The following is a 7,925-nucleotide window of genomic DNA, read 5'->3' on the forward strand; positions in this document are numbered from 1 at the left end:
CCCTCAACGCAAGAATGATTATGTGTAATTGTGTTGGAGATGACGAAGAACGAAGATGAGAAGCCTTTGTGTATCTTTCAGTCGTTGGTGTTGCATTGAATAATTGAACCTTTGATAATATATATGATAGCTTAACAGTTGGAGATGAGAGAAACAGAATTTTTGGCATTCTTGATCAGTTAGGTCGACCTCTTGTAGTGCTTAGGTCGACCTAGCAGAGCTTGCAGAATTTTGCTCCCAGTTAGGTCGACCTGTTAAAGGAGTAGGTCGACCAGAATCCTCTTCTGATGCATTCTGGGGACATTTTCTCAGATTAGGTCGACCTAGTTGTTGTGTAGGTCGACCTAGCAGACTGGTATGTAAATTTCATCAATTTAGGTCGACCTAGATGATGTGTGAGTCGACCTAGCAGAAGTATATGGATTTTTCTCCATTTTAGGTCGACCTGGGTTGACAGTAGGTCGACCTAACTGCTGCTTTTCTGCATTCTTCTCGTTTTGTTTATGTTGAGTCAACCTATAAGCATAATAGGTCGACCTGTTCTGACATGAGTGATCAATGCTTGCTTTTCTTTGAGTTTTCTGCTTCCACCTTGTTGCTTGTATGCTTATTGAGTTTGCCATGAATCAAAAACATATTTGTGATTGTGATCTTGTATTCACATTTATCACTTCACACACGCTGTTTATTTGAGATTTATTTGCAGATAAATAGTACTGACGCAATTGGTACAGAATTAAATTTTTTGCAGGCGCAGAGTCCGGGGATTCAGACTGTACTGGTAACGAGTAAATTATTATTAGTTTTTGTTTCCCACTAATTTTTGTACTATATTCTATTATTTTCAAAATATTTTCCTTTCTTTTCAAATCTCTTTCTTTCAAAATCAAATCCTAACTTTATTCTATACATCTCTCTTTTCAAACCCTACCATACACTTTCTTTCAAATCCTACTACCACTCAAATTTTCCTTTTTTGTACGGAATCACTTCATTCCCCAACGTCTCTATCCTTCTTTTCACTCTATAAATCCCTCTCATTTTTTTTATAAATTCTCACATCAAATTTCAACTCATCTCTCAAATTTCTACCTCATATTTATTTTCTCTTCTTCCCTGACAAAAATGGCAAAGGGGATGGATACGTGTTTCCTTATGGTCATCAATGTCTTGGTGGTGATCATGTCTTTTTTCTGTCTACATAGTCCTGAAAAATGCGGACCGGGGTTGCTTACACTCCCGATCATCTATATGTTGTTATTTATAGCATGGGTTTTTAATCGTTATTTTTAAAGTTTGTCGTATCTTTTGTTTTCAATTAATGTACCGTTTATTTGTCGTACTGTTCATTATATTATGTAATATTTGTACTGTCAGTATTAAATGTCGTACTATCTGTCGTACTGTAGTTTAATTATCCAGATAATATTATGTGTGTTTTCTGCTAATTAAATATTTATTTTTCTGTGCATTAAATATTTTTCAAGGTTATTATCGGTAATTTTGTTCGCGTACAGTATATTTTATTTATTTATTATGTTTTGTGTTTTTCTAACAACTCATGTAAATAAATTTTCACCATTAACACAACAAAAAAACAAAAAGGAAAAATTAACTTTAACTGTTGAATTTTCACTTTAACTATTACGTTAATGCCTGAACAGCCAATTGACAATCAAACCCACTGACAGCACGATTCTCCGTGTTTTGTACCATCAATCAAATCAATCTTTTTCATTTCAAAATTCCAAGATTTTTGTTCTAGAAGTCTTCTGATAATCACATGATCAGCAGAGACTCAGCACTGTACAAAAATCAGGTACGCTTAACTGTCTCCTACACAAACAGTCCTTAACTATGGTTTTTGTTTTTTTAGGAGAACAAGTTTTTTGAGACCTAAAATGGATTTCATGGACCTCCATATGTCTCAAAGTACCACCATACAAATTTTCAAACTTCAATTCGCTCAGACGCACAGTCAGCAGCTCAAACAGTCAACAGACGACCAGTTTGACCGAAAAGTCAATAGACAGTCAAAAATGAAATTTTTTGTCAACATCCATATTTTGTCAAAAGATTCATCATTTGATCATTGGTTGATCATAATTCATCAAGGAAAGATAAAAAATCAACAAAACCCTAAGTTTCAAAACTAGGGTTTTCTCCTAAAAAGTCAACTGAACTTTGACCGGCCATAACTCTCTCCTCGTTCATTCAAAAAATTCCAACCAAAGCTTGTTTTGAAGGAAATTCAATTATCTTTCAAATTCAATTGATCCCAAGGTCATTGGATTCACCATTTGGAAAATATGAGCTTAGACACTACAGGTCATTTTCAAAGTCAACAAAAAGTGGTTTTTTGTCAAAGGCCATAACATCAAGATAACTTCTCCAAATGAAAAAGAGTTTCCAAAGTAACTTGTAGAGGACATCTTGAGGTTTCTAAAAAGTACAAGAACTCCTACATATGATAAAAATTGAGGGATTTATGCCTTGTTGAAGTTGGCTATATTTTGGGAAAATGCATGAAACCAACATTGATCAAAAACGATTTTTTTCCAAAAGGGGCCAAGTTTTCATGATCCAAACATGATTCTAACAATGTTAAGGGCCTCCCACGACCAACCTAAGGCCCATAACATTTTTATTTCTTTTTTGGTTTAATTTTATTACATTTAAAGTTAAATTGAAAAAGAAATGGTGCAAGATCATTATCCAAAGCTTTGTCTCTTGTTTGAGTCATCAAGATAGCTTATTTTCTGCAACAAAGAGAAGTACAAAGCAGGCCTAGAGCAAGATAGACCAAGAAGATCAAGCCATGGTAAAAAATTAATAGATTTTTAATATAAAAAAATCAAAAGTTCAACAAAGCAATCAATGCTTCTTTGCTTCAATTTTAAGCACTTCATTGCTTATAAATGAAGTAGTATACTTCATCAAGAAAAGAGACACGAAAAGATAGCAAGAGAATAGCAAAGAGATTCAAAAAATTCTCAAAAAACACCAAAACTTTGTAATTTTCGTTTTATGCTTTCCAACCATTATCAATACAAACAAACACTTTCAATCATATTCTAAAGTGGTATAGAGTAAGAATAAACTCTTAGTATGGTCCCATGAGAGTCATAACTCATGCATAATGTTTTCCATGAACATACTATTACCCTCAGTTTTTTATATCTCTCGTGAGAGAGATACGAACTGACTCTTCTTTTGCTTTTGAGTTTTGAAAATCAGAGAGTCGCCACCGACTTTTATTTTATCCAATTAAGGAAAGGTTTATAAAAGAAACAGAAAAAGACCTTTAAGACATTTTGGGTAAGGGGATAGGTTATACAAAGGGAAGGTGTTAGCACCCTTTGTATCCATGGTTATCCATGGGCTCTTAATTGCTTAGCTCACTTGTTTGAATCATTTGTCTTGCCTTGAAATGCTTGTATGTGGTTTTAAAATACCTTTGTAAATTGACTTTGTAATGATCCTTGTGCGGATGTATACAAAATGTTTTATCTTTCGAAAGATGTTTTGAAAAAAAAAAAGAGCTTTAACTTCGTAATGATCCTTGTTTGGATATATACCAAGTATTGTCTTTTTTTTTTTAAAGTTTTATTTTGAAAAACAATGATATATGAGACATTTGTTTGTTTTGATTTAAGCAAGCAATTAGGAGATCTACCCTAAGTTTATAAGGTCCTTTCCTATTTCTTTTAGAAAATTCTCTTTTTACCGGATGTAAACAAAAGTTTGGATTTTGTATTTGAAACAGTAGAATTTGGATTTTGAAAAGAGTAACAGAAGGATTACCCTAAGAGGTGCAAGTGTGATTGTGTTTTGATTCAGATATTTTATCTTTTGAATTTAGTGATCTAACGATTCAGTTGTTATTCTTGACATACACGCAGTTTTATATGTACAGAAATTAAAATGCGGGAATGTAAAATGCGGAAAGTAAATCTACGCTATTACATCGATTGTGCGAGAAATGTAAACTACGCTATTTACATGAATTTGACAACCTATACACTTTATCTAGGAATTTAAATTGCAATAAGGTAAAAGAAATATTTTTGGACTTTTTGTATGGTTGATTTTAATTAGAATTAATGCATAATTAATTTAATTAAAATGAGAAAAGGTAGAAATAAAATTTAAACCTAAAAATTAAGTCTAATATATGTTCATATTGCTTGTTAATTATATTTAAAGTAAAACTAATTTTTTTGGATTTTTTGAAGATGTTTTTGAAATTATTAAGTTAATTAACATATAATTATGCAAATAATTATACAAATAATTAAAACTTAAAGAGAAAAATATTCTAAATATGTACAAAATTAGTCTATGATATATAAACCTAATTTAATAAGAAGAACAAATTTTTTCTGATTTTTTGATAGGTTGAAATAATTAAAAAGCAAATATATAAATATATACTAATTAATTAAACAAAATATTGTAATTATTAAGAAAAATAAAATATTTTTGTGTCAAAAATTAATAGATTATTTTATAAACCTAAAAATATTTTTATTATATTTTTTGATTTTTTAAACCATTTTAAATTAATTTTATAAGGAAAACTAAATAAAAAATGAAAAATATAAAATAAATGATCAAGTGTGCTTGATCTATGAGGGAGTATGATGTTCATGCATGATCTGGTGCGTTGGATGTGTTTTTAGTGGAGATCTATGGCTCAGATTGGTAGACACATGGTGCACGTGGATAGAGAGATAACATGTGATCATTCAGAATTTGAAAATCCAACGTGGGACCCACGCAGGCTGACTGGCGAATGAGGAAGAAGGAAACTGCCACGCGTGCTGGTCAAAGTTTCCACTTTACTATTCATCATCTTCTTCCTTGGTACCTGCGGATTTTCATGCAAACTTACCTGCGGATTTTCCTACGGATTTTCCTTCAGATTTCCATGCTTTTAAAAACCTACAAAAACGGCCATGAACAAAAACAAGGGGCACCCAGGTCGACTTAAAATGACCTCCTGAACACGATGGTGGCGTTAGTTTTGGCTAAAAACGCATGGAACATGGTATTCAAATGTTCACATACTTGAAAAACTCAATAATGGTACATGAGGATTCTTACGTGGAAACTTGCATGTAAGTGTTCAAACATTTCCTAAATCATCTTGGCAACTTGTTAGAAGTGTTAGTTTGCATTAAAACATGTTTAGTTGTGAGACACGAAAGTTAGAAAAATGCATGAATATGTAACTTTCAAAGCATGAGTTTTATGGACATGTAACCATGAGTAATGATGCCAACTTACTATATTAGGTCCCAGGAGATGATTAGAATGATTATATTGTATTGATAATGGTTGGAATATAGAAAATGAAAATTACAAAGCTTTGATATTTTTTGAGAATTTTTGTGAACTTCTTGGTTATGCTCTTGCTATATTTCGTGTCCCCCCTTTGTTGTTGAAGTGTCTTGAGCTATTTATGAGCAAGGAAGTGCTGCAAATTGAAGCTAAGAAGCATTCATTGCTTTGTTGAATTTTTGACTTCTTTAATGATATATAGCTTTGAATTCAAGCAACCACGGCTTGATTTTCTTCACTCTCTTTCCCTAGGCCTGCTGTACCATCTCTTTAGGGCAAAGTTGAATCAATTTTGAGGGCTCTAGCTTAATATCAAAGCAACATAACATTATCTTGCACCATTTCTTTTTCAATTTAATTTTAAATGTAATTAAATTAAACCAAAAAAGAAATAAAATGTTATGGGCCTTAGGTTGGTCGTGGGAGGCCCTTAACATTATTGGGAACATGTTTGGATCATGTAAACTTGGCCCCTTTTGAAAAAAAAAACATTTTTGATCAATGTTGATTTCATGCATTTTCCCAAAAAATAGCCAACTTCAACAAGGCATAAATCCCTCAATTTTTATCATATGAAGGAGTTCTTGTACTTTTTAGAAACCTCAAGATGTCCTCTACATACCACTTTGGAAACTTTTTTTTATTTGGAGAAGTTATCTTGATGTTATGGCCCTTGACAAAAAACCACTTTTTGTTGACTTTGAAAATGACCTGTAATGTCTAAGCTCATATTTTTCATATGGTGAATCCAATGACCATGGGACCAATTGCATTTGAAAGATAATTTAATTTCCTTCAAAACAAGCTTTGGTTGGAATTTTTTGAATGAACGATGAGAGAGTTATGGCCGGTCAAAGTTCAGTTGACTTTTTAGGAGAAAACCCTAATTTTGAAACTTAGGGTTTTGTTGATTTTTGATCTTTCCTTGATGAATTATGATCAACCAATGATCAAATGATGAATCTTTTGACAAAATATGGATGTTGACAAAAAATTTCATTTTTGACTGTCTGTTGACTTTTTGGTCAAACTGGTCGTCTGTTGACTGTTTGAGCTGCTGACTGTGCGTCTGAGCGAATTGAAGTTTGAAAATTTGTATGGTGGTACTTTGAGATATATGGAGGTCCATGAAATCCATTTGAGGTCTCAAAAAACTTGTTCTCCTGAAAAAAACAAAAACCCTAGTTAGGGACTGTTTGTGTAGGAGACAGTTAAGCGTACCTGATTTTTGTGCAGTGCTGAGTTTCTGTTGATCATGTGATGTTCAGAAGACTTCTAGAACAAAAATCTTGGAACTTTGAAATGCAAAAATATTGATTTGATTGATGGTACAAAACACGGAGAATTGCACTGTCAACGGGTTTTGACCGTCAACTGGCTGTTCGGGCATTAACGTAACAGTTAAAGTGAAAATTCAACAGTTAAAGTTAATTTTTTTTTCTTTTTGTTTTTTGTTGTGTTAATGGTGAAAATTTATTTACATGAGTTGTTAGAAAAACACAGATATAATAAATAAATAAAATATACTGTATGCGAACGAAATTACCGATAATAACCCTGAAAAATATTTAATGCACAGAAAAATAAATATTTAACTGGCAGAAAACACATAAAATATTATCTGGATAATTAAACTACAGTACGACAAATAATACGACATTTAATACTGACAGTACAAATATTACATAATATAATGAACAGTACAACAAATAAACGGTACATTATTTGAAAACAAAAGATACGACAAACTTTAAGAATGAAGATTAATAACCCATGCTATAAATAATAACATATAGATGATTGGGAGTATAAACAACCCAGGTCCGCATTTTTCAGGACTATGCAGACAGAAAAAGGACATGGTCACCACCACGACGGTAATGACCATAAGAAAACACGTATCCATCCACTTTGCCATTTTTGCCGGGGAAGAAGAGAGAATGAATATGAAGTAGAAATTTGAGAGATGAGTTGAAATTTGATGTGAGAATTTATGGAAAAATGAGAGGTATTTATATAGTGAAAAGAAGGATAGAGACGTTGGGGAATGAAGTGATTCCGTACAAAAAGGGAAAGTTTGAGTGGTAGTAGGATTTGAAAGAAAGTGTATGGTAGGGCTTGAAAAGAGAGATATATAGAATAAAGTTAAGATTTGATTTGGAAAGAAAGAGAAAGAAAAATATTTTGAAAATAATAGAATATAGTACAAAAATTAGTGGGAAACAAAAATTAATAATAATTTACTCGTTACCAGTACAGTCTGAATCCCCGGACTTTGCGCCTGCAAAAAGATTTAATTCTGTACCAATTGCATCAGTGCTATTTATCTGCAAATAAATCTCAAATAAACAGCGTGTATGAAATGATAAACAGTACTTGGCATTTGTGTAAGAATAAATTCAACAGCGAACCAAAATACCGTATAAGAAATATTCTAAAAACTGAGTGTTCATAAAATCAGGAAATAAAATCCAAGATTATATGAAACTCTCAATTTTTAGATAGAAGTCTGTTGCCTTCTTTGTGAAAAAGATGCGGGCAAATTTTGGGGTATAACACATACATATGTAACTTTCGTTTTA

Source organism: Vicia villosa, unplaced genomic scaffold (genome assembly GCF_029867415.1).
Source record: "Vicia villosa cultivar HV-30 ecotype Madison, WI unplaced genomic scaffold, Vvil1.0 ctg.000032F_1_1_1, whole genome shotgun sequence".
In the NCBI taxonomy this organism is placed as follows: Eukaryota; Viridiplantae; Streptophyta; class Magnoliopsida; order Fabales; family Fabaceae; genus Vicia; species Vicia villosa.